The sequence below is a fragment of the Acyrthosiphon pisum genome, chromosome A3, assembly GCF_005508785.2.
Source record: "Acyrthosiphon pisum isolate AL4f chromosome A3, pea_aphid_22Mar2018_4r6ur, whole genome shotgun sequence".
Taxonomy (NCBI): domain Eukaryota; kingdom Metazoa; phylum Arthropoda; class Insecta; order Hemiptera; family Aphididae; genus Acyrthosiphon; species Acyrthosiphon pisum.
In genome coordinates, this window is record NC_042496.1 from 38302491 (window position 1) to 38328602 (window position 26112).

Sequence of the window (26112 nt, forward strand, 5' to 3'; positions counted from 1 at the left end):
ATGTTCACGCATGTGCAAGCTTATTGGCTGTTGTTGGTCTACTGGCTAATAGTGTTCCAAGGCTGCACAGTTTTTCTTAACTTATTTGGAATAGAATATATCAAATACGTTATTTTAGATAATTTTTTTTTATTTTAATATTAAACTATAAAATATATTTATTATTATTTTTATGTTTAAACAGTGAGAATGAAAGTAGTAGCTTAAATCATAGCAAATAACTTATCAATAATGATTATGTTAAATATTTTGATTTTCTTTAGAAATGTTACTTAGTAAATTAATAAAATATATCATAGCATACAACTGTTATTAAGTGATGAATTATTGTATTATTGAAAGTCAGCTTTTTTTTCTATAAGTTAGTTTGTTTTAATAAAATGTATTACTACTTGAGTTATCGATAAGCCGAAAATGTCATATGCATAAATAAATAAATAAATTAAATGTATGTTTTCAGACGTTTAGAACAATCAAACAGTAAACTTTCCAAAGCTTATTGGGAAATATGTATAACGGGAAGTATTCATAATGAACAAAATATGTTTGATACAGGATTTGTTCTGTATCTTAGAAGAAACATTGTTAAATCTATTTGTTATTTGAATGTGTTCAAGTTTCCAAAGATGGTGAGTTATCTTTTTTTAATTATTTAATATGACTAACAGTGGCGTGTCCATGAATTTTCAATGGGGGAGGAGGATCTTATAAGTAATAGTCAGGGTTGGAATTTTATTTCACTTAAAATTGCTAAAAATATTACTTTAAATATCGCTAAAAATATGCAATAAAAACAACAAAGTTAAGCTGAAGTTAAGGCGCAACAAAGAATAACCACAACATGTTTAACCTAAAACACAACTAGTATACTAGGTATGAGTACATTAGTCGAGTAATTGACTGTATTAATATAATATATACTCACGTTTTCAACACTCTGTTTGATGATACTAGCAGCCATTAATGACAAAAAAGGAGCTCATGAAAATCAGCAAAAACAAAAGTTTAAAATTAAAACCAAATACCTAATACAAAATTATGTGTCAGCGTGTCCTCGTAGTCAGTCAATTTTACTTAATCTATATTTACTTTCAAAAAAAAAAAAATATGTTTATTAAAATTTTATTATTTTTATTATTATTATTTATTATAATTAACGCCAAACAGCTTTTTAAAATACAGTATAAAGAAATACAATGGTAAAATAGTTAAAAAAAAGTTAACAACTTGTGAAACAAACTTATACTAACTTAAATTAATTTGAATGACTTAATTGACAAATTCTGAAAATAAAAATAAAAATAAAGTGAACTTCCGTAGTTCATATTAGAGCCGCTAAATAAAGTTTAATACTCAAAAGAGTTATTTAAATTGTGCATCAATCTTAAAAGTGGGGCTTTCCTGGAGAAGTTAGATATATTGGTAGATGTATAGAAAGTACTTTGAAGCCTAATATTACTAGGAATACAAAAACTCAGTTCTCCAAGAATCCTCGGGGCATCAATTCGACCTTTGATCAGAAGCTGAATAAAAGTGATATCAAATTATCACGCCTGGAGAGAATCAAATCTAAGCTTGACTAACAGGCCTTTAATCATGTGGTGCATGAAGGATGTTGAGGCAATTACCTGCGAAGCGCATAAAACAGTTTTGAACACGATCAATTCGACAAATGTTAACGGCGGTATAAGGCGACCAAACGACAAACCCATGTTCAATAACCAAACGAATTAATGTTTTATTGAGAGCCAAAAGGCAGTTAGCAGAACTAAAGTTGACTGATTGACGTCTGACAAATTCTAAAACACGAAAGGCTTTACTAGTGATAAGATCAATATGAGGGCTGAAATTAAGAGATGGTAAAAAGAAAATGCCTAGATCATGTACCTGGCTGACACATTGAATAGATTTACCTCTTAACCTATAGTCAAAAGAAATCACTGACTTAGAGCGATGAAAAGACATTACTTTGTATTTCAAGATGTTAAGAGATAAATAAAAGTATTGCACCAATTGGTAAATTTATCTAGGGTGTTTTGAAGAGTGAGACAATCATTATTAGTGGTTATCCTCTAGACAATTTTAGAATCATCAGCAAAAAGTAGAAGACGACAAAGGGAAATAGCTGAGTACATTTGTATTGATGAAAATATTAAATAAAAGGGAACCTAAATTACTACCCTACGGAACTCAGGATGGCGCTCGGAAAAAAATGGAGGACTTGCTGAAAAGAATAAAAAATTGTCAACGCTCACTAAGGTAGGAACCAAACCACAATAAGAGTGGTTCACCAACACCAAGCCTGTCAAGGATAAAAATAAGTGCATTGTGGTCTAGGGAGTCAAACGCCTTGGAAAAGTCTGTATATATCACATCAACCTGATTACCCAAATCAAAAGCCGCGTGAAGGTAAGAGACAAAGTCAATAAAACTGGTCGCTGTTTAGCGCCCTGGGAAGAATTCGTGTTGGTCAATAGAAATGGTGGTTAAAAGAGGACACTCAATTCGTTTGAGTACTATATACTCAAACAACTTACCTAGGAGAGGTAAGCCAGAGATTGGTCGGTAGTTGGTAACTTCGGCCGGATTCCCAGACTTCAAGATAGGAGTAACTCAACTAATTTTGTACACAGAAGAGAAAACCCCCTCTAATAGTCTAATAGTGATTGATTAAAAATTAAAGCTACAGGTAAACTGAGAGAAGCACGACAGTGGTAAAGAAGAATGGCAGAGATCTACAACATAGATAAACATGATTCTACATTAGGCCCAGAACTACAAATATTAGATAGGGAAATTAGTGCTTCGTTAACTCTGTTGGTGAATATGGACGAATTTAAAGGAAGGAAGGAACATTTTTGGGTTGTAAACTCATTAGTTAAATGATTGGAAGTATACCACGGGTCACCATATGCAGACGAGAAGTGAGAGGCAAACAAAGAGGCAACTTGATCACAGGAGGCCTTAGACTCCTCAAGAAAAACCTCATCAGGTATAGTAGAGACGCCACGTTTACTACAAACAAATGCCTAAAATGATTTAGGATTTACACGTAAACGCTCCTGCATATTATGCAAATATTTCTCATAGAGACGCTTCGATTTAAATTTACATTGGACGCGCAGTCTAGAGAATATTAAGTATCGATTATGACCACCTAGCGTTTTATATAGTTTGTGTGATTTTCTTTTCTTAACAAGAAGATTTTTTAGATCACTTGATATCCATTTGGGAAAGGTTGAATTTTGAAAGTTACGCATTGGGACGTGTTGACGAATACAGTCAAGTAGAGATTTCTGTAAGAAATCAGCTGTTTGATCAACCGATCCTGAGCCTAAGGCGTTATACTAATCAATGTTTTCTAATCTTTGAATAATCTTATTATAGTTTGCATTTTTATAATTGTAATACGTATGTTAAGTGTCTAGCATAGAGGGGACAGAAGGAAAGGGGCAGGATATGGACAAGGTAGGGTGGTAAACATCACAAGGAACCAAGATGTCAGCAGCCTGAAGGACTTGGGTGGATGTTGTTGGTGAAAATTAAGTCAAGAAGAGAACCAGTATTATTAAGAATTTGATTCTTTTGAACGAAGTGAAGGAGACTAAATTGATTGCCAACAACACGAACCTTGTCCGTTATACTACCAGTATAGACAAGACCAGAATCACTAACGGACCAATGTACATTGGGCAAGTTAAAGTCACCACATACCAAACCAAGATTATAATTATAACATCACCAGACCACGTCAAGAGCCTCAATATGACTCATATACAAAGTGGTTCACGCCAGGAAGCAAATATACTCTTGCTAAAAAATTTTATTTCATAAAATATTAGCAATTTTGATTAAAAAATGGTTCAAAATGCAAATATAAATCAAAAAGCACAAAAACAGCACTAAAATTAAAAATATCTCAAAATATTCAAAGCAAAATGTTTAATTTTAGTTTTCTTAATTATAGAACACATTTTAAGTGTAGTCTGCTATCCCAAGTATTTTATAAGAAATATGCAAATGCTATAAAATCCTAACCCTGGTAATAATATATTTAAATTAATTTTGGTGCTAGTACTAAAGACACAAATAAGAAGGTCTATGGTACAATGGGGAGGGGGGGCAATAACCCTTAAAAATCCACCCTGGACACACCACTGAATTCGCTGATAAATACAAAACATCTAAATAAAGGCATTGTCTCTAAAGATTAGAATTATAAACACACAAAGTAATGTAATTTTTAGAATTATTAATTATTATTATTAATGCTTCATACCTAGGTAAATGACAAGAACTATGTTTTGACTATTTTTACTAGAACTTATATTTACTTCATTGACTTCTGCAATCTGCATTCCATTGTTTAAATATAATATAATTGATTATAGAATGTAATGATCTGATTTCATGCTTAATAAAGCTGGGTTTGACTAAAATATATAAGACATACTTAATCAAATATCTCCAGCTTACAATAATTGGCTTATATGTAGTTATTATTGTTATTATTTATTTTCCAAACAAAAAAAACTCCATTTACAAAACAATCTTTTTACATATTATACAATGTGTAATCATTATGTGGTGTAATGTATAAAAATTTCAATTAAAACTAGAGTTAGTATAATTAATTATATTAAAATTCACTTTCATAGTATTTCCCATTTTCATCAGTTTATTAGCAAGAGATGATTGTAAATAAGTCTTAGAAACAAAAAACCTTGGTAAAAATAAATATTATTTTTTAATTCTTGTTCAAATTTAAATCACCTAATATGAGCATAAAGTATAATATATAGTATAAACATCTCTTTTTTTTTATTATTGTAATGCCAATCCTCAATTACCAATGATCAATTTGTATCTTTTCAAACTGTTTATATTATGAGTTAATTAGTTGTTAGTTTGTCAATTTGTTTTAATAAAAAAAAAAAATGAAACAATACTCATCTGTGTACACTATACTCACATTTGTTTTTTATTATATTTTGAAAGTGCAGCAAACAACATTTGATAATAATAGATATTATCCATATAGGGCTCATAGAATACACAGACAATATTGCTCTCTTAGTTGATAATATTGAGATGATAAAAAGTCCGGGAAAGAAAATTATAAAGGTTGTGGAGAAAGTAGGACTAACTGTTAATGATGATACAACAGAATACTAGATTGTCAGCAGAAATAACAGAAATTATGGACTAGAACAACATATTGAGTTAGAAGGACATACATTTAGGAAAGTATCACAATTCAAATATCTGGGATCGATTATTACTCAAGATAATGAACTGAAGACAGAGGTGTCGTCAACAATACAATTAGCTAACGAGGGGTATTATGGATTAGAAAGAATACTAAAATCGAGGACACTCTCTAAAAACTTAAAAATAAGAATATATATGGCATTATTACGAGCTATTGTCCTGTATGGTTCTGAGACGTGGGCACTGAGGAAAGCCGAAGAACAGAGACTAGGAGTATTCGAGAGGAAAGTTTTAAGAAAAATATATGGACCGGTCTTTGACAGTGAAACAAATGAATGGAGAAAATTACATAATTATGAACTCAAAAGACAGTTTCAGAGACCTGACATAGTTAAGGAGATCACAAAAAGAAGACTCATGTGGGGGTGCCATGGCTGGCGTATGCAAGGATCTCTAGTTAGACAGGTAGTAGAGGAAGAACCAATTGGTAAAAGACCTTTAGGAAGACCCAGATTGAGGTGGGAATACTGTGTAAAAAAGAACTTAAAAACGTTAGATCAAGGAATCAGATGGAGATTTGTATTTAGCGACATGGTCTTAAAGACCGAAACCAAGAAGAAGAAGAAGAAGAAGAAGAAGAAGATATTATCCATATTACATAACTTGTTACTATGATGTGATTTTGAGGATTGTGTGAAGAGTATAATAAATAAACAAATAAATGGAAAGATTTAAATGAACAAATACTACTGAAGAAATTAATAGATTGGGCTTTAGTTACTTGCAAAATAAACCTCTATTGTTGAAGTGTTTGAACAAAAGAAAATATTTGTTTTTTTAGGATTTTTATAAAGGGATACAACTAAATGGAGGTTTTTTTATGAGTTTATAATAATTACTAATTATAATTAAATGTTTAAAATAATTATTTAGTTAATAATAATTTAACCTACATACATATGATATATTTGTAAATTGAAATGTCTTATAATTAGTTTCAGAGAGTTGGTATCCTGTCACTCTTGAATTAGTTAGCATTCATACTGCTGAAAGACATAATTTGAATTTGATTGTTGATCCATTTTATGATGCTGCCAGTAACATTATTCAGTTTGCTAAGACTTGTGAGTTTGGTAAGTGTTAAAACGACAGTTATTATATGTTTCACACATATACCACTAATACAATTGAGTTTATTTTGTATTTCAGTGAAACCTATTGATATTGATTCGAAAAGAAATGATATAGCCTGTCATAATGCAATCATATAGTGATGCTGATTGAATTAAATTTTTGATGTAAGACAATCATATTTTTACAGTAAATAGCAATTAGTTAATAATAATATATTAAACATAATAATCAATAATAATTATTATGTTTTTCCAAACAGAACATGGCAATATGCTCAACTTAAGGTATAACTGTTTAATGGTATAGCACAGTGAACCCTATGGACTCGGCGATGAAGAAACTGGCATGTCGCACGTATATGATGGTTTCGGATTAGAATAACTGGTTAAAATATTATGTTTAATACTTAAGAATTTTCTGTATATTTAGGGCTGTATTCATAGTCTATGTAGTCTAGGTACAGTCGATTCTGGTTTAGGAACAGTCGATTCCAGTCACAGTTAATAAGAATAACCGCTTAATAGGGACAATTCTTCAATTACAAAAACAAATGTATACTTGTAGGGTAAACGTCCACCGCTCATCTGGACAACGAATCCAGATAGTTAGGGCATTTTTATTGAGTATATTAATTGATAGATCAATAGTTTTACAATTGTAACCGACTCACATTATCGATTATTAGATTAAATTTTATCTTATTGTATGTTTAACCCATTAACGCCGTGCGTTGCCATATGGAAACATAGATTTTTTACATTAATTTTTAAGATATAACATATTATGTTTTCAACAAAATGTTGGTTAAAATTGTAAATAAAAAAATTCCGGCGCTAATGAGTTAAATGTGATGTATGTTAAATGTTATTTGGTGCATCAGTCGTGTTTTTCACGTGTAGTAACAATGTCTCATGTGCATAAAGATTTATCGCACGCGCAAAATTAAAATTAGAAATACTCGACAAAATAAAAAAAATATGTGTATGTACTTTATATGTACATATTTTTATAAATAATTAGGTTATAATATAATGTTTTTCTTCTAAACAAAATAGGTAGTGTCATCACTGGGTGGCTTCTTCCGTCATATTACTCATGTTTCTTTAATACTCTTATCTAATTTGCTTATTGTTCTTTGAATAGATTGTAAATATCATGTAAAAAAAAAAAAAAAAATGTTTTTCTTTTTATATTATTAAATAATATCTATAATTGTATGTAATTTGTAATAATAAAAATATATAAAAAAAATAAGTTTTATTGGGACAAAATAACACGCGACCGAAGTGTCCCCATAAAGCGGAATCGACTGTATTGCTTATACTAATTTTGATAATTTATAAAAAAATAATTTATGTTAATAACTAAAAGCAATTCTTAAAGTAGGTCTCACCCAACCTTAATTTAAGTAATACTTTTTATTTTCTTAAGTCAAAGTCTCATTTATGAAATTCATTTGAGTCATAAGTACAGGTTAAGCAACACTTATTCGTAAGAATCGACTATGAATACTGGCCTTAGTGTTTGCTACAGTTTTAGTAAGAAATAATATCTTAAAAGATTTCTGTAACTTTTTCTTTATACATCTATATTTAAGTATACAATATTCATTAATTAATTATTTAATGTATTAATCTATTATAAAGTAATTTAATTTTATCAAACAAAATATGTACTGTAAACAGTGGCACTCTGTTTTATGTAGGTATTTCGGTTGACCTGAAAAAGATAATTTTACATATGTCCTGCTAAGCCCTAAATTTTATATAATAATATAATTCAGAAAATTAGAAAATGTGTAAAAAAAATCTGGCATAATTTTGGTAATACTGTGATAGAACGCAAAATATTACATAAATGTAAACATTGAATGAAATAGTTATTAATATTAATTGATAGTAATATTGTATTATGTAAAACAAATACCAACTTGTGAATTTGTAACTATTGTCTAGCAAATATCCCATTAAATAAGATTATCATTAGTTTTATTGTTTTTTTACCAATTTAATATTATAATATAATGTATTATGTATATTTGACTATTTTCAAATTTGACTAATAATTTCTTTATTTTATGAATATTGTAAGAGAGTACAATAAATCTAATCCCAAATCTCTGTTTTATACACATGTATAGGAAAACTGCTTTCCGTATTATATTCATTGTAACTAGTAACTATTTGGTTAATAGTATAAAATGGCAAGACCTATAATATTAGTAAGAATATAATCTGTTTTAACCTTTGACAGGAGCTTTTTTTAATAAATGTATTAAAATATACTGTATAATATACTTTGAAATGTATAATATACTTTAAAATGTATAATAATTAAAATCTTCTTAAAAATAAAAACACTGAATAAAAAAATTTTGACAAAACAGATTATAATGTTGGCACTCAATATTTTTCCTAATTGGTAACTATATTTTATGGTTGTAAATCACAATGAATGAGGCCATAACCCATAAGCCATAACTCATAATTGGTGCCGGATTTTGACATTGTGCCTTCTAAACCCTCTAGAGTCTAAATAAAGAGTAAAAGTTAAAATTTTAATTTCAAAAAGTTCATATTGTAGTTACATTGTTTACAATTGTGTTTCATTAATAATAAATTTATTTTATAATATTATTACTAAACCCATTGGCGCAACTAGGGAGGTGCAGAACTATAGCACTACTCGCGCACCCCCAAATTTAAAATATGTACTCCCAAAAAAATAAATAATTATTATTGTTTGATTATTAAGAAGTAAAAATTATCAATAATGACAAAAATGTTGTATTAAACGTATACTGTATATATTGAGGAATATAATATTATGTAGGTGGCTTGATGTGGCGCGTTGGCTGCTACCAGTTGCGGGATGCGACTGGGAATAAGTAACAGCCACAGCTACTAGCTCCCGGATGGGTGGCCACACAGGTTCATAGTAGAAAACCTTGCCACACATACACGTGTTTGCTACCTACTGTAACAATCGTAAAAACTACCTACCGTACCAAACTTACCCATACCACAGTTCATAACCTCTACAACAGATAATGGTCTTAGTCCCCGGGCTTGAATTCATAAAAAAAAAAATATATTATGCAGGTAGGCTATAACATATTATTATGAAATAATCTTTAGCTTATGTAATGTTTTATAGAACAGCCAGAACAGGTAACATTAGTCATAATAAAATTATATTATAAATTGACGAAATAACTTTAAACTTGGAGTAACGACACTTTTATTTATCTAAGACGGCCTATGAATGTGAGTGTGTTTACAATGTTTTCTTGTTTAAAAAATTGTTATAGTTTTTTTTTTTTATGAAAATTTAATATATCAATGTTTTTGTTATTACCAATGCCTATTCTATAATAATTAATAATATAAAAGAAATAATTAAACCTATAATAGTTAAAAAGAAAAAAAATACTTAATAAGAAATTGATGATCTCAACTCTCAAGTCTTCCAGTTTTAAACTTTTCAAGCTGTTCAACTCATAGATAATATTATACAATTGTATATTGTCTATGGTTCCACTGAATAAAAATAATTGTAATGAAATTATTGATTATGGGAATTTGATTATGGGAATTAGATGAGAGTTGGACCACGTGATCCTGTAGACTGGACTATTAGTAATTTAAATAAATATAATTTACTGGACAGAAAAAATGTACCTAATGTTATAATTATTGTGACAATTTAATTTTCTTAATCTATTACTGGTTCACTTTCATTAGAATATAAATATACCTACAATTGAAATTATTGCTAATATATTATACATATAGGTACAACAAGTGTTCAGTCTCAGGCGGTCTGGGAATTCTTTACAATTTGTACACCCGAAAAAATATTGGTCTAGTCGCGTCTATTTCCTAAGCCTTTGAAATGTAATGATAAACTTTACAGGAATGATTTTAAGTATAAAACCAGGTACCTATGTCGAATTGTCGAGATTCAGTCTGGAGCTTAGATTTTGAAGTCATTGTGTGGGTTTACATTGAAAGTGATATTAAAAACAACAGGATCCGAGCAATGAGTCAGAGATAGATAATGGACTGAAGGTTACGTTAGCCTAATAATGTTGTATATCTAAGGTACCTATATCAAATTGTCGAGATTTAGTCTGGGGCTTAGATTTTGAAGTCATTGTTTGGGTTTACATTGAAAGTGGTATTAAAAACCACAGGATCCCAGCAATGAGTCAGAGATAGATAATGGGCTGAAGGTTACGTTAACCTAATATAATGTTGTACATTTTTTTATATTATATTATAAATAATTATTGTATACTTGTATACAATAGTTTCTTATAATTTGGAAATTTAAGTTTAGAATTGTAATTTAATATAAAATTGTGTTGTATTATAACATAAGGCGTGGTATTCTACTTAAGAGTATAGGGTACACATGAATTCGTCACTCACAGGAGGAGCCCTAGATGCTGCGGCCCTATCCCAAGCCTGTATTTCTAATAAATTTTATGTTGTTAAAAACAAAATTACAAAATAACATATTATTATAATATGGAAAGTTTTTGAAAATTATTACATAGCCCCCCCCCCCACCATGTCTCTAGAAACGCCCCTGATCACTCATCACCTTTTGGTGTATTAAACATGATTTGATGTTCAACTATTTGAGTGGGGTTTCTGGTAGCAAGTTAGTATTTTTAGGGCGACAAAAAAAAATTAAGAAAAATCGGGGCTTTAACTAAATTGATTTATTTTTTTGCACATGTATAATAACATGCTTGTGGGTATAACTCGAGAAGTGGCTATGATAACTTCTCTATTCACCCACCTATTAATATTTTTGTCTTGGACACCCGTCCCAAATTTTCTCAGTGGGGCCGCCACTGGAATAGATATGAGTCAGTGGCGTAAATAGTGTTTGAAATTTGGGGGGGGGGGCTGAAGCTCAGGTCTATACTTGAAACTCTTATGATGCTTTTAAATTATAGTAGTGAAATCATCAGTTTTTTGTGGGGGTTATAGAAACTCTTAGGGGAGCTTAAGCCCCCCAGCCCCCCCCTATTTGCGCCTATGACATGAGCACTTTCAAAGCTTTACCCTACTTACGCCAGTTTCAAGTATGGCTTAGTGTAAAACAAATGCAATATAATTTAATATAGGTAGGTACTTAATTTAGACACTAAGGCATCCGGTGACAATATGTAATCTTGTACACAAAAATACTCTCTACGGAAAAAATGATCCTATTTTGTTGAATCAACCAAATTTGATAATTTTTTTTTACTTTTAGAGGTTAATATTCACAGGTCTCATCGAAATTCCAACTCCGCTTTTCAATTTTTTTTATCTTAAACTTAATAATATAATAATACTTTGTAATACAATTTGAAACCATTATATTATATACCATTACCTATTAAAAAAAAAAATCGCCTCTTTTGTGAGTCTTCTTCTCTCAAATAAAAAAAATAGTTACCTACCAAAACCTGACAAAGTACAATGTCTGAGAGTTATTTTCGTGAATTTATTTTTTCGATATAATATACTCTATAAGCTCCCCCTAATAGGTATCGGATAGTAGAGAGGAAAAGTATTCTAATTAAGGACTAAGGTGGTAACTAAAATAACAAATTTAATTTTCAAATTTTATAGAATTGCGGTAGATTTATAAAACTGGCATCGGGCCCCTTAATATATATTTTAATTCGTTGTAGCTTCCGATAATGTGGAAAAGTGTATATTATAATATTTACGATTGACGTGGGTAGATCTGTGATCTGTCGTATTATTGTTCTCAAAAATAATGGACAAAACAATGCAAAAATATTTTATTATATTGAACAAGTGGTCTATGTTTAGGTAGGTACCTACAAAGTATCATAGTACATCGAAGTATCGTACAATATCCATACAATTTAATAAAATCTTTTGTAACTGTATAATAACTATCGTCGCTGTGGAAAGTAGTCGAAATGAATAAGTTTCGTTTTCTGATACGTAGGTAGGTAGTGTTTTTTAAATTAATTTCCAAACAATTTTCTTGTTTACTCTCAACTTTTTTTAAACCTAATTAATAAATTAACTTGTTTTTTTATGTGTACAAATGTGACTACCTTCTTACCTATTATTGCTATTAAACTAAAAATATTATGTTAAACGATATTTTTTTGACAATCTGTGTTATAATATGACCTTAGGGTTTAGACTACTCAGTGTAACAATATATATAAATAAAAAATTGGTATCCATTTCCGTAAGTAGGTACAATATCAACATTCCACCGTGAGGTTCGTGTGAGTATCTATATCATATAGTTTATACCTACGTCAGGTTTTTATTTTTATTTATTAAAACAAAAAAATTTACAATTTGTACAACAATAATTTGATAATACTTAAGACGTAAATAAATTATCAGTTAGCTACGCAAGTAGTCAAGTGCGTATAATATTATATATTATACTACCTACTTATATTATGACTACTGACCTAGGTAGGTATGTCCAAAGCGGTGCATACTTGTCGTGTCCGAAATTATTACTGGTAAGTGAGTTGAGTCCCTCAAATAAAGATTGAAAAAAAGTCATAACTTATTTGCGGCACGGCAGGGGGCAAAACCGACTGAAAAAATGAATATTTTCACAATAATTCGGGATCTTTAAATAAACGTGATCTATTTTCACAATTGTATTAAGTAATACTTCATGTATAAAATATTTAATTTCAATACAGTGAATATCATTCATATTTATTTTTTTAACAAGCCATTAACTATTTTTAACATTTTATCGGTTTTGCCCCTACACTGGGGCAAAATCGATTTGTAATGGGGCAATACCGATGCATGGTATAACAGGTACCTACTCAGTTAATGATATATAATATTAACCTTTTTTTCATAGGAACTTACTACACCAAATACAAATATAACCATTGTATTTAAGTATTGTGACTATAGGAGTAAAAGTTTCATAAATTTCCTATGTACTATAAGACATTTATAACTTAAATTAATATTCAATAAAACCAAAATAAAAACAAATTTTAAAAACACAAGTTGTTCTTAATAAAATAAAACAATTGATTATTAGGTTGGTGTACTTAATCCTAACCTATAATAAATAAATAGCAATTATCAAGCATTATAAAAACTAAACGGTTTTGCCCCGAAGTATAATTTTTACGAAATTGTTGATAACTTACGCAATATTGTTAGACAAAAATAAGTTAGTGATTGCAAAACAGTCTTTACAAGTTGTGGATTCATACTAGACGAGCACCTAAGGTAATTGTAGTATAGTTCTATCATTGTCAAATCTTAAATTCAAAATATGAAATAATAATAATAATTAACTTTAAAATGTTCGTAATCGAATGACAATATTCAAACCAAAACGTTGCAGTTTATGTTAACAGTGATAACAATATGTTTCATGATAAGGAATGAAATGAATTTAAAACTGATAATTTTCATCCGTAGAATAATGCGAAATGAGCATTGCCGGTTTTGCCCAAGTATCGGTTTTACTTTACCCCGTGTTCCCGTATACCTACCTTTTTTATAACCTAACCACGTCCCGAAAATATCGATATTGGTAATCAATATCACAATTTTAGTAAAATGACGTTTAATTCAATTTATAATCATGTAATAATAGTATAGACGTGCAAGTATAATATTAGTAAGGTAGGTAAACAATTCAAAATAGTAAAAAAATTCAAATCTTTACATTTTGTCATGATAATAACAATCATAGTTCAATTCAAATATAGTATAATTATATAATTCAAAATAATAAAAAAAATACATATTATTATGCTATGATAATAACTTTTGTCACGACGTGGTGTTAATCATCATTGTAATAATAGTTATAATTCAATCATTACACATATATATATCAGACCTTTATATTGGTTTTAAATGAAACGTTCATTATAAAATTTAAAGGTGAAAATTCGGTTTTTTTTTACACTTTCGATTTGTTCTTTTAAGTATTCGAATTTTAAATGGTTTTTATTCTGTAATCTTATTTTGCAGTATTAATGCTATTAATTAAGACTTATGTATTAATGTGGAATGATTTTAAGACGTCGATGAATTAGAAAATATGTGGATGACCAGAATAAAAATAGGTAAGATATTTAAATTTTAAATATTTTAGTAGTAGTAAAATCGATAATAATTGTATATATAGCCGACTTGCGTCCCGTAACTGGACAAACAGTTACCGGTCAAATTTACTACCTGAAAAATATACCTTTTTTTTGTTAAACAAGTAACCTGCAGACGTACCTATATAATATAATCCCCAAAATGAGAAGCAAGTTACCGGTGAAATTTATTACCTACCTGTAAAATATACCTTTTTCGGGGGTACAATGGTCACATGCAACCGTATATTATAGTCACACTGCAGTATCATTCCAAAGGTGGAGATTTTCACTAACAAGGGGAGGGGGAGGGACTTAAATATTCTGTAGCATATATAGAGCCGTGCGGGGGCTTTGTCCCACACCCCTAATAAATTAACCGGCATACAAAAATGTTTAACAGAAACATAATATACATAATATTACTTTTTTTTTTATTTTTATTAGAAAAAATGAATATATACAATCTGTAAAAATTTATACAATGTATAATATGGGGGGTATAAGTATACAAGACGGGACGGCAAAATTTTAACCAGGTTTTTTTTTTATTAATTGTTAAGGAGGTCCCAGGGCCAATTTCGTTTGGGACGGCGAGGTGGGTTATTAGGAAGAGTAAGAGAGGATAGGTTTGAAATTAGAGGATTTGAGTGATTGAAAGTGTTTTTGTGGAATGATTTATAATAGTGAGCGTAAATTGTATGAATGGTTGAGATTTTGAGTTCAGAATGGAGGGATAGATTGCAGACGTACCAGGGGGAAACATAATAATACCTATAGTAATTTATTACAAATAATAAAACATACTTATTTTATTTTAATGTATTATTTATTATTCATACGTATAATTAACGTAACTCTTAAAAAACGATTATTATTATACTTTGTCTGAACACAAAATAAAGGACAAATTAATAGTAACCGCTCCGATGTAGTTACATGTACTTATTTTATTTTAATGTATTATTTATTATTCATACGTATAATTAACGTAACTCTTAAAAAACGATTATTATTATACTTTGTCTGAACACAAAAAAAAAGGACAAATTAATAGTAACCGCTCCGATGTAGTTACATGTACTGCAGTTATGTTGTAGCAATGTGTTTATTAATTTATCACAAATTAATCAATAGTTTTTAATTTTTTATAATATAAATATAAACACTATAACTATAACACAATTTATAATACGATAGCAATTTTGTTTTCTTGTACCTATAATCGTTTTTTTTTTTTTTATATTTTCTATATTTTACCTAATTACTAAATTGTTTAATAATATTTTTTTTTACCAAAAATTGAATGATTTTTTTACAAACATACCGAGACAGTTGCAGTATTCACAGTAGTATAGCTGTGTAAGCCGACTTCGTCTGGAAAAAATTATCAAATCACGGCGGTATTATACCTGTGTATCTCGATTTTAGGTTACAGTTCCCTGCTGGCAAATCGGCCTCGGCGTGCCATAGCTTTGTGAACTATAATTCGATCGAAAGGGCAATCCGCCTGTGTCGGACTGGATATAGGGTGCGGTATATTTTAGAAAGCGGATCAAAATATAGGTACCTGCTCTAAGAAATACGTGAACTAAGAGGGCGATTGTAAACTCGGCCGGGTTTCTTTTCAGGTAAAAAGAATTGACGTGTAAACTCGGCAAGTATGAAAATATGGACGTTGCCCATTCGGCTCCCGTTTTACGATTAGGTAAATTCCCCAACGGCCCCGGTTTTTTTACAACACAAATTCCTCCCCACTTCACACAGACTTATAGGACTGTTTCAAAAGAGATGTGGTTAAAAATGTGTTTATATTTTGTTTAATGTCAAAAATAGGAAAATAGTAAAAAAAATGTATGTACCTATAATATATGTAAAAATATAAAAAAAAATTATACAATTGGTACCTACATTTTTGAGGCACAATTTTTTTATATATTCATGCTTGTTATTAAATTCGATAAAAATTATAATGTTTTCAATGAGCTCCTGTTTTTTTGTAGATTTAGATTTATTTACATGACTTCGAGCTTTAATTTGAGTATCATAAGATTGTATTTGGGATATTATGTCAATAACCTTAAAAACATTAGGATGAGCAGTATTGAATTCATTGTTGTGTTATATTCAACGGTTCGGTATTTTCGATATTTTCGGTATTATCAATCTGTCCGATATTTTTGGTTAAATTTCAGTTATACAACGGTATACAGTACACCGGTATACGGTATATCGGTATATCAGTATTACAGTGAGCCGTTTAGAAATTTTACCGGCTCATAAGTCGTAAAACCTTTTTGACGGGAGCCGTTCGGGAATAAGCCAACTACGGACGGGAGCCGTTTGGGATGTGCTGAAAAATATTATTCCAAAATCTTTTTATATCCAATTAATAATTTTCTTATAATATTTTTAAGAACCGTTTAACATTACACACAGAGGACCTTACGCGAGAAGGTGAGAAGGCCTATTTTTTTCTATTACCTATAGGTAGTGTTCGAATTTTGAAACTAAAATGGTTAAAATTAGTCAAAATTATCGGGCCAAATTTACAACCTACCTTTTTTATGATCTTAAATTTCTGGAGTGAGTTTACAATCTACCTATTTTATTGCGTAGAATTTCCGGGTCGAGCTTACTACTAAGAAGGTTAGGTTAAATGTTATCCGTTTATTATAACGTCAATGTCGAATAGCCAATTTGTAGATCTAGTTTATAGATAAATGTTGATTGTAAAAACATTTATCTAGTCGACATATAGGTTATATTTTATATATTTTTTTGAAATCTCACTGTCTGCCGTCGTAAAAAAATATTTTAAATTCAAAAAATATTAATTTTTTATAAATAATTTTAAATTTTTAAATAAACACTGACTTATTGAAATCTAAAAATTTGATAATTTAAAAAAATCATAAGAAAAGCCATTTGACTTTGATAAAATATGCTCTTATAATCTAAAGTTCTCTATTAACCAGATTTACTAATCAGTAACAATTAAAAAAAAAAAATTAATCAGATTTTAAATAGGTATATCATTTTCAATACCTATTAAAAAATAAAAATGTTTTATTATACGAGTGGCGCATTATTCAATTTATAATTATAGGTATATAGAAATAAAAAAACTATTGAGCATAGAACAGTAAGACGTAATATTATCATTTGTTAGGTCATTCTGTATACATAGACTATTGCGCTGTTGTATAACCCGACTTCACCCGGGTTAAAATTAATCTATATATTTCTATCATTTTCCGTTTCGCTTCAGCTTAAATATTTTATAATACAGACGTTAGGTATTACAATGATTAGTTTTATGATTTTCCAATTCTTAATAAATTCTGGACATATATGTGAGAGTCTCACAGTGAGACACAAAAACTGGGGGCAGATTCAACGATTGCTTAAAAGCTGACGTAAATCCAGCATTACTGTTAAGATTGGTATAATTCGACTTTACAACGAAGTTTACTGTGTGTACATAAAATAGGTCTATTATTAAGTAAGAAAATCATGATTACAAATTATAACTAGTCCTAAATTCGATTTTTATGTATCAAAATATTTAAAAAATAATTCTGCTTTGGAAAATTAAATTAAAGGTCTATGCTGCCATTCAAAGAATTAAAAAACTTAAAAGAATATAAGGATAAAAATAATTAAAATATGATTTTTTAATAAAAAACGTGGCTTTTTTAACAACTTGAAACTACCTATATTATGTAAAAAAAATATTTTCAAAAACGTTAATACTCTCTGAGATAATGAGTATAGTACGCTTAATGAATCACCCTGTATAGTGGTATAATCTGCAATGAATGGCAATAATCAAACAAATATTACGGTTTTGTGAATCAAACCTAAATTCATCAATGAGCAAAAATGTACCTATTGCATAATCGGCCGTCCTAACATAAAAACCAATTATGAGAGCAAACCAATTGGAGGCCCCTTTGATAACACAATATTACTCAACATAACACTATTTAACTATTAAAACTTATCTATTTATTGTATAGGTACATGTTGATTGATTGTAAATAATATAATTAATAACTAAAAAATACAAATTTAAAATCATCTAGCACTACACAATTGTACATATTATATTATATTAAATTATTGAGAACATAAAATAATAAAATATAACTCTTGTTGTGAGTGGTCTTTTCTTCTCTCTCATATTAACAGTGCCGTGCTAACTGGTGCCCCAGGGCAATAATATTTGGAACCTCTAATAAACAAACATATTTAAACATTTGCCGCCCTTTAAAATATTACAAGTTTGGCCGCTCGAGGGCACTTGTCCCATTTTCCATCCTCTTAGCACGGCTCTGAATATATTGATCATACAATGTATACGCATATACCATCTATCTAATTTTTAATTTATAATTTACAATACACTTCATCTAAAATTTATTTTTTTCTTCGTATTTTAAATGAGTAGTAGGTAAATTACGTTTTTAACAAGAAAATCTTAAATAAAAATGAATATATTTACAGTCACATAATAATTATATGTAATTTATATTATATTAAGGGGATAAAGAGGGGCTAGGCACTGAAATATATGCTGGGCATCAAGGTTTATAAATGTTCACCATGCCACTGGTGTGCTGTATGCACAAAATAAAATACAAGGCATAAACATAACGATAACAGTCACTTAGTGTAGCTTAAATGCACATGTGTGTGTCGTAAAAATTTTAAATATAATCAACGTTAAGTATATCGCTATACTTCATCCGGCGAGAGGCTGTAGGTTAGGGCCGCGGCCCCTCAAAAAGAAGTTAATATAGTACCTACGATTGTATAAAAATAGTATACTGTATATATGTCGTGTACTGTATACTATAAGTTTAAATTAATGTTTTTAAGAATATATATATATATATAAAGTGAACAATAATAATGATTATACGTATAATCAAATTACAACCGTCTAAAGTAAGCAATTGTGGGTAATTTCTTAAAATATTTTTTTGACCATTTTTTGGTTTCAATATAATTTATACTTCAATAATTTACAAAGTGAGATAATTTGAGACTTCAACCTGAAGCCGCTAAGGCCCTAAAATAACCTCAATTTTGAGGCCTCGGTGCATTTCACCGCCCGCAGGCACCACCGCTAAATCCAGCACTATATTTTTGCACCAAGTACCTACAAACTGAACCTAATGTATAAAAATTCTGTAGCCTTTGTGGTGTCCAATATTACTGAGTAGGTACCTACTAGAAAACGAAGTAAACACACAATAATTTTTATGTAAGCGTGTCGAAGCGTTTTCAAATGTTTGATAATACTTAAAGACAATCGAAATTATTCATTCGTTCAGATTTACTTACTTTTTTTCCATCTGTTTTTTTAAAATGATTGAATATTGATAGGTATTATCAAAAAAATAAAACGCTACGACATAGATAAACTTCTTTTCTATGTAGTATAAATATATTTTGTAAATCTACTACGCTGTCATTAATGTACTCGTAATTCGTAATAGGTAGTTTGTACCACGCAAAACAATTTGTTTATAAAATATCATTAATAATAAATTATAAATATAACTATTGTTGGGACCACTTTTAAAATACTTTTAAATAGTATGTAAGACTTGAGTATATTTAAACATTTTAATTCTTCTCAAAATTTCATTAAAATAGAATATATTAAGTCTCTTAAATAACGGATTGAGTCCTTTCAGTTATTAATTCTTACATATTATCATAAGTGCAAATAGGGAAGAGGGCTTTAGGGGCTAAGCCCCCCCACCCCAAAAATGTCCATAGCCCTCCCAAACATTTCCTACATTTTGTTTTAAGCTTATTCAATATTATCAAAGTAAGGCCCTATTAGCCCTATTAGCCCCCCAAATCTCAAACGCTATTTGCGCCTACGCATATTATAACTGCTGCCCTTATATGTAGGTACTTAGCTGATAGCGTTTGTCAATGTTATTTACATACCATTATAGTTTTGAAAATTGTTGAGAACTATAAGATTTATAATATAACGTATAAGAAATAGATAATAATATTATCTTAGAACAATTTAATTAGAGAATTGGCTTTATTTGTTTTCGCATATTGTATCGAATATTGATATCAATAAAAGTACCATGATATAGTCAGAGACCATTAGCTTTCACGAAACGTGTTTTTTCAAAAATTACCGAATTCTTGCTTATATGTGAAGACATGCTAACAATTACCATAACAGATAATTTTATATTTTTAAATTCCAAAATTACGTACCTATTTTCTGTTTTCTATAGAGTTTAAAAAAAAAATATTTTTAGGATTATATTATAGGTAAATAATAGCCCTTAAAAAATTAACTCGTTGTTGACTATGTAGATGTGTAATAATGTAATATTATATTGTATGATGTAAATAGTAATAGTTAAATCAAAGTTAATACTAATACATTAATTCATTAGGTATAATAGGTATATTATACTGTCTATAATAGTGACTAAAGTCCGTCAACTGTTAAATTGAAAGCTATAGAAAATAATAATATTTTATACTCGTATTTTTTTAGCAATATTATTATAAATAATTTTTTAATACCTACCTATTCACTTTTGTAAGTAATACGCATAAGTCATAATATGTATCAATCTTCTATATAACGATGAACATCTGCAATGATGTCGATAACGTGCACTAGAACAACGATATGGTTCACTGATACAAGACCTAAATAAAGTCAATACCTATAACTATAGTGAATATATATTATTTAGGGTAGTAGGCCATCAAAGGTATTAATGAGTTTAAAGTTGTAAAAATAATATAGTATCAATATAAGTAATAAAATTATAATTTATAAGCATTTTCCTCGGTTTATTCAACCGTTAAATTAGTTTGTAGAACTATACATAGAACTATAAATTATAATAAAAGTACCGCTACTATAATATTTAGTTACCAATGTATTTGACTGTTCTATAGCTATTAAAAGAATAATCCGAAGCTGCTGCCACCTGCACTTCAACACCCATCTTCAATAAGTATAAAAATGATACATAATATTTCATATAGGTATCGTTAATTATAAAATTGGCACTTATAGGCAATAATAATAATATAATACGCATTGAAATTATTTATTCAGTGGCGGACTGGAAGTAACTTCAGCGCAGCTAGAAAAGATTTCAGCGGGCCAAAAAAACTTGAAATATATTTTTCTAATATTTTCAAAAAATAGCAAAAATATTCGTGCCTCAGGATGATTGTATTTATATGACGTATAAAGTCCGTCAAAGCATTTATTTCATTAGGCCGTTTGATAATTTGACTGTATAGGTATTCACTTTACAGTTCTTGTGTTAGAAAATGTGTTCCTCGTTTAATGTGTACATAAGATACATTTACTTCGCTTTCATCATTGATGATTATTTATGGTAGTGTTATATTTATTTTTATTGTGATATAGTTAGGCACGTTTAATCAATGGTATAATTTATCATTTGTACAAATGTCACATACTTTAATGGAGTTGGTAGGAATTACTTTTTTATGTTTATATTATGTACTTAATGTACGTTATGTATTTTGTACCTACTACCTGTACCTACCTACTTTTCTATGATTATTTGTAAATTACGGTTCATTTTTAATATTATTATTTATTCATTCATTTATTTTGGACTCTATACAGTTAATTGTAAAAATTAATAAACAAATGTATTTATTTAAAGCTGAAGCAAAAAATAGTGGTTCATAATAGACTAGAGACAGTTAGAACTTAGAACGAGCATCATATTTGTTTAAATAAAATAGTTGACGCAATCAATTTTTAGTTCATAAGTCGTCAAAAAGTTAAAAAAAAAATTATAGAATTTATGTATTTTTATTTATTAGCCCTATATGTCTATTTACAATTTATATTTATTATTTATATAGATTCTACTAAAACAATTTTAATACAACTATGCCAACATTGTTATAGAAATCATTATTTTTGAAATTTTAAAAACACGATTAATTTTCTAAAACTAATATTAGACGGGGTTCTAAGTCACCACACTCACATGGTTCAGTCTGTGCACTAGACTTAGGTACGAAAAAAAAAAACCAAATCAAATCGCGTAAAATGTTTGTATTAAAAAAATAAAGATTTTCAAGAACGGAAACGGTAAAGTAAATTTCAAAATGACGAACTAGATTAATTTTCCTGGTTCAGGTGCTTTCTGGTCCATTTAAAGTACTGTGGCTAAAAACCTAATTATTTATTTTATTTTATCTATGCTGTTCTTATTTTCAAAACGATGCCCACATATTTAAATCTACACATTTCACCGCTATTTTTGTAAGCGGATCCAGCCTGTATACATAGGTCTATATTTTCTCAAAATGCCTATGGTTAAATCGAAAAACGGAACATAACAATATTATACTTTATATTTGACTGTATAACTAATCAATATGAGACTATACAACGATAGTTTAGTAAATTATATTATAGGCAGCAATAGCGTAACATTAGGATTTTGATTAAAAATTGAAATATTCAATAAAATATACTTATCCACGCCGTGTTAAATCTTTAATTCGTAATATATAGTAAAAGATATGTACACGTTTATAATAAATTGTGTTTGTCGCCAAAAATTAAAACCTTGAGACTTTCTCCGGCATTCCACTGCTGTCGAATAATATCTTAGATTTGCATCCCTTATACAAACTATCTTTGAGTGTTAATTTTAAGTAAAAAGTAAAAACCTACTTATGCTATAGTAGTATACCTGCAGTCTATAACGATATTATATAATCATATTCCGTTTATAATAATTTAATCGCATATTATATTGTATAATTATTTGTTATCATATTATAATTATATTATCATTATTGTTATTATAAGTCAATATGCCACGGCGTGTCGTAGATTAGCCTGAATATATCGAAATATAATATAATGTAAGATTCTTCGTGGTGAAATCAGCTTAAAATTAATCCAAATATTTTGAACATTTCGTTGTGTATAGAAAATAATAATATAATATTATTGTGGTGAAAAGTTTCGAGTTCCTGCGATTAATATTATATTTTTATTTACAACATAATAACTATAACCGTTCCGTAGAAATATCTGATTTCGTCAACAGTAGAAGTATTCATACCATCACGTAATATGTCTTTAAATATAAGAATTCAAAATCGTTCCTAACATATTATTGTATTTTCAATATATTTTTTCGGTTGCTGTAGACGAATTTTTGAAGGTCTTGTTAGTAACGCATTAACGCGTGAGTATAATAGTATAAAGCCAACCCATAAATTGTAAGTCCCTTGACACACCCCTGCAACGATAAAAACCTGTTTATTTACGATCACACGTGCACACTATAATAGCGTCGCCGTCGTCGTCGCCGCCTTGCCGGCACCACATGTCCACCACATTCCTTAGATTATTATTATTATTATACGAATTCACCATGAAATTTAGGGGACAATAATATTATAAATACAGCCAAGGACCACCTGTTGTTCGGCCGACGCCGACGACGACAACAAAGAGGGTTTGGGTTTGGGGTTCGTTTATAGGTAGGCAGATGCGACTTGTAGATGTCTTTTATTTAACGTGTAGCCTCCATTGTTACCAACCGAGTATTGTGTGCGATTCTCTAAGGGTACATATTTTTTTTCCTCGTCCAAAAATGCGATTTCGGCACGTCCATGCTTCTACAGAATGTCCACTATTTTGTCGTATGGAATTATTTATATTAGGTAATATAATATCGTATCCTGTTAACTTTTAAAACGTATCAGTGACTCTATATGGTTACAAAATGAAGGTTATAACACTCGTAACACGATTATATATTTTATTAAGTGGAAGTTACATCACGTAGGCATTTGCTGTCTCTGTCTTACAATAGTGCTAAGATAGATAATTTATGTTCAGCAGATCGAGCTTAGCTTAATTATTTTAAAAATAAAAGTGAATTGATCTATTATGAAACTCGATGGTAAGAACATTACTTGTGCTTATAAGTGGTTTTTTTTTTTAAGATAATTCAGTTTTCTGCAAGCAAGTTATGAGCATTTTTAATTTACGCTATATTATATAAGCAAAACTAGCTAAAAAATATGACTATAGTAAAAAAACCAAATACAAACAAAGATAATGTTCTTACCATCAAGTTTCATAATAGGTCAAATCACTCTAATTTTTAAGCTAACGAAGATAAACGTGGTCTAATGAGTGTAAATTTGCTGTTACAAACTTGTAAGACGGAGACAACAAATGTTCTTGTTGCTTCCTCTTAGGGGATACGCGCATGCGTTGTCTCTACCGTACAAAGTACAATGTACGTTCTAAATAATTCATTGAACTCTGTTAATATTAATTTGAGAGTAAATTCAACTATTACCAAATGTATGAGTAAAAATATTATCTAGTGGATGCCATAGGTTTTTTTCTAATATTTTAATTTCAAAGTTAGTTATGATCGTTATGAACATTTTATAATAACTGTAAATGGTTTGTATATTTTAAAATGATTATAATTCGCTTTGAAATTAAAATATACGAAAAAACCTATGGCATATTCATTAGGTAGATAATATTCTAACTTCTAATTTTTTTTAATAGGTCAATCACTCTAAATAATTAAACACACATCAAACAATTTTTGTCTACTATTTTGAATAGTGTGCTGCTATTAGTCTTGATAAGTACTCTACTAGAGTGAAATGACCTAATATCAAAGTTTTAGATAAGAACATTATAATATATGTGCAGCTTAAACTTCGGCTTTTATTCGACAATTTAATTTTCAATCGAGATATGAGAATTTTTATTAGATTCTGAGCGGAGCGAGGAAGCTAGTAGTCTTACAATGGTGTTTATTTTATTTTATATTTTTTATCCAAAATAAAAAATTTTTACCAGAAGGATTGCTTCGATTTCTACATATAGTACCTTATCTTTTAGCAAATTGGATCAATATGGTACTTTAGACAGGTCATTTTTCGATTTTCTTAATAGTTACTTAATTCCACGGGAAAAACTACCGATAAATTACAAAAATCCGCTAAAAATGAGATTTTAATTTCTAACGCTTTGTTTATAACCATAGCAACGAATAAAAAATGTTAATATTATAATATTATTAAATATTTAGCGAATGAACCTATCACAAGATTAATGTCTCTTGCCAATGTTGACGCTTCCCGCCTCTGTTAATGATTATATTTTTATAATTATAATGTTTTTTTGTTATCTAGTACTTATAACTAGAATTTAATTGTAAATCTGTATATATCTAACTTTGGTTTTCCAAAGGGCTAGACCCATATATATAAATAAATAAATAAATATTAATTCTACTTAAAGGCTATGATAAGAAAATAAGAATATAAAAAAAGGTGGGTAAGTGGATGTCGCTCTGCTATACAGTAGGTTAGAAGTGGGTCACTGTAGAATGGACAGTATTAAATTTGAATTCAATGATATAATATCACTGTATAAGAAAAACGATTCTGAGCAGAGACGGTATATCAGTATTAGACATATATATACTTATCTATGGTATTAAAAAAAATTGACCTATAATAGGTACCTATAATAAATTCCAAATTAATCATATCATAATATCTATTAGGTACTTATAACG

General features: G+C 29.1%; 1 long non-coding RNA gene across 1 annotated transcript; it reads left to right on the plus strand.

The window, feature by feature from the left end:
• Positions 1-461: 461 nt before the first annotated feature.
• On the plus strand, positions 462-7138 carry LOC100569646. The gene is made up of 4 exons (XR_001679420.2): positions 462-629; positions 6207-6344; positions 6421-6509; positions 6605-7138. It is a non-coding gene; the product is annotated as an uncharacterized LOC100569646 (long non-coding RNA).
• The last annotated feature ends 18974 nt before the right edge of the window (positions 7139-26112 follow it).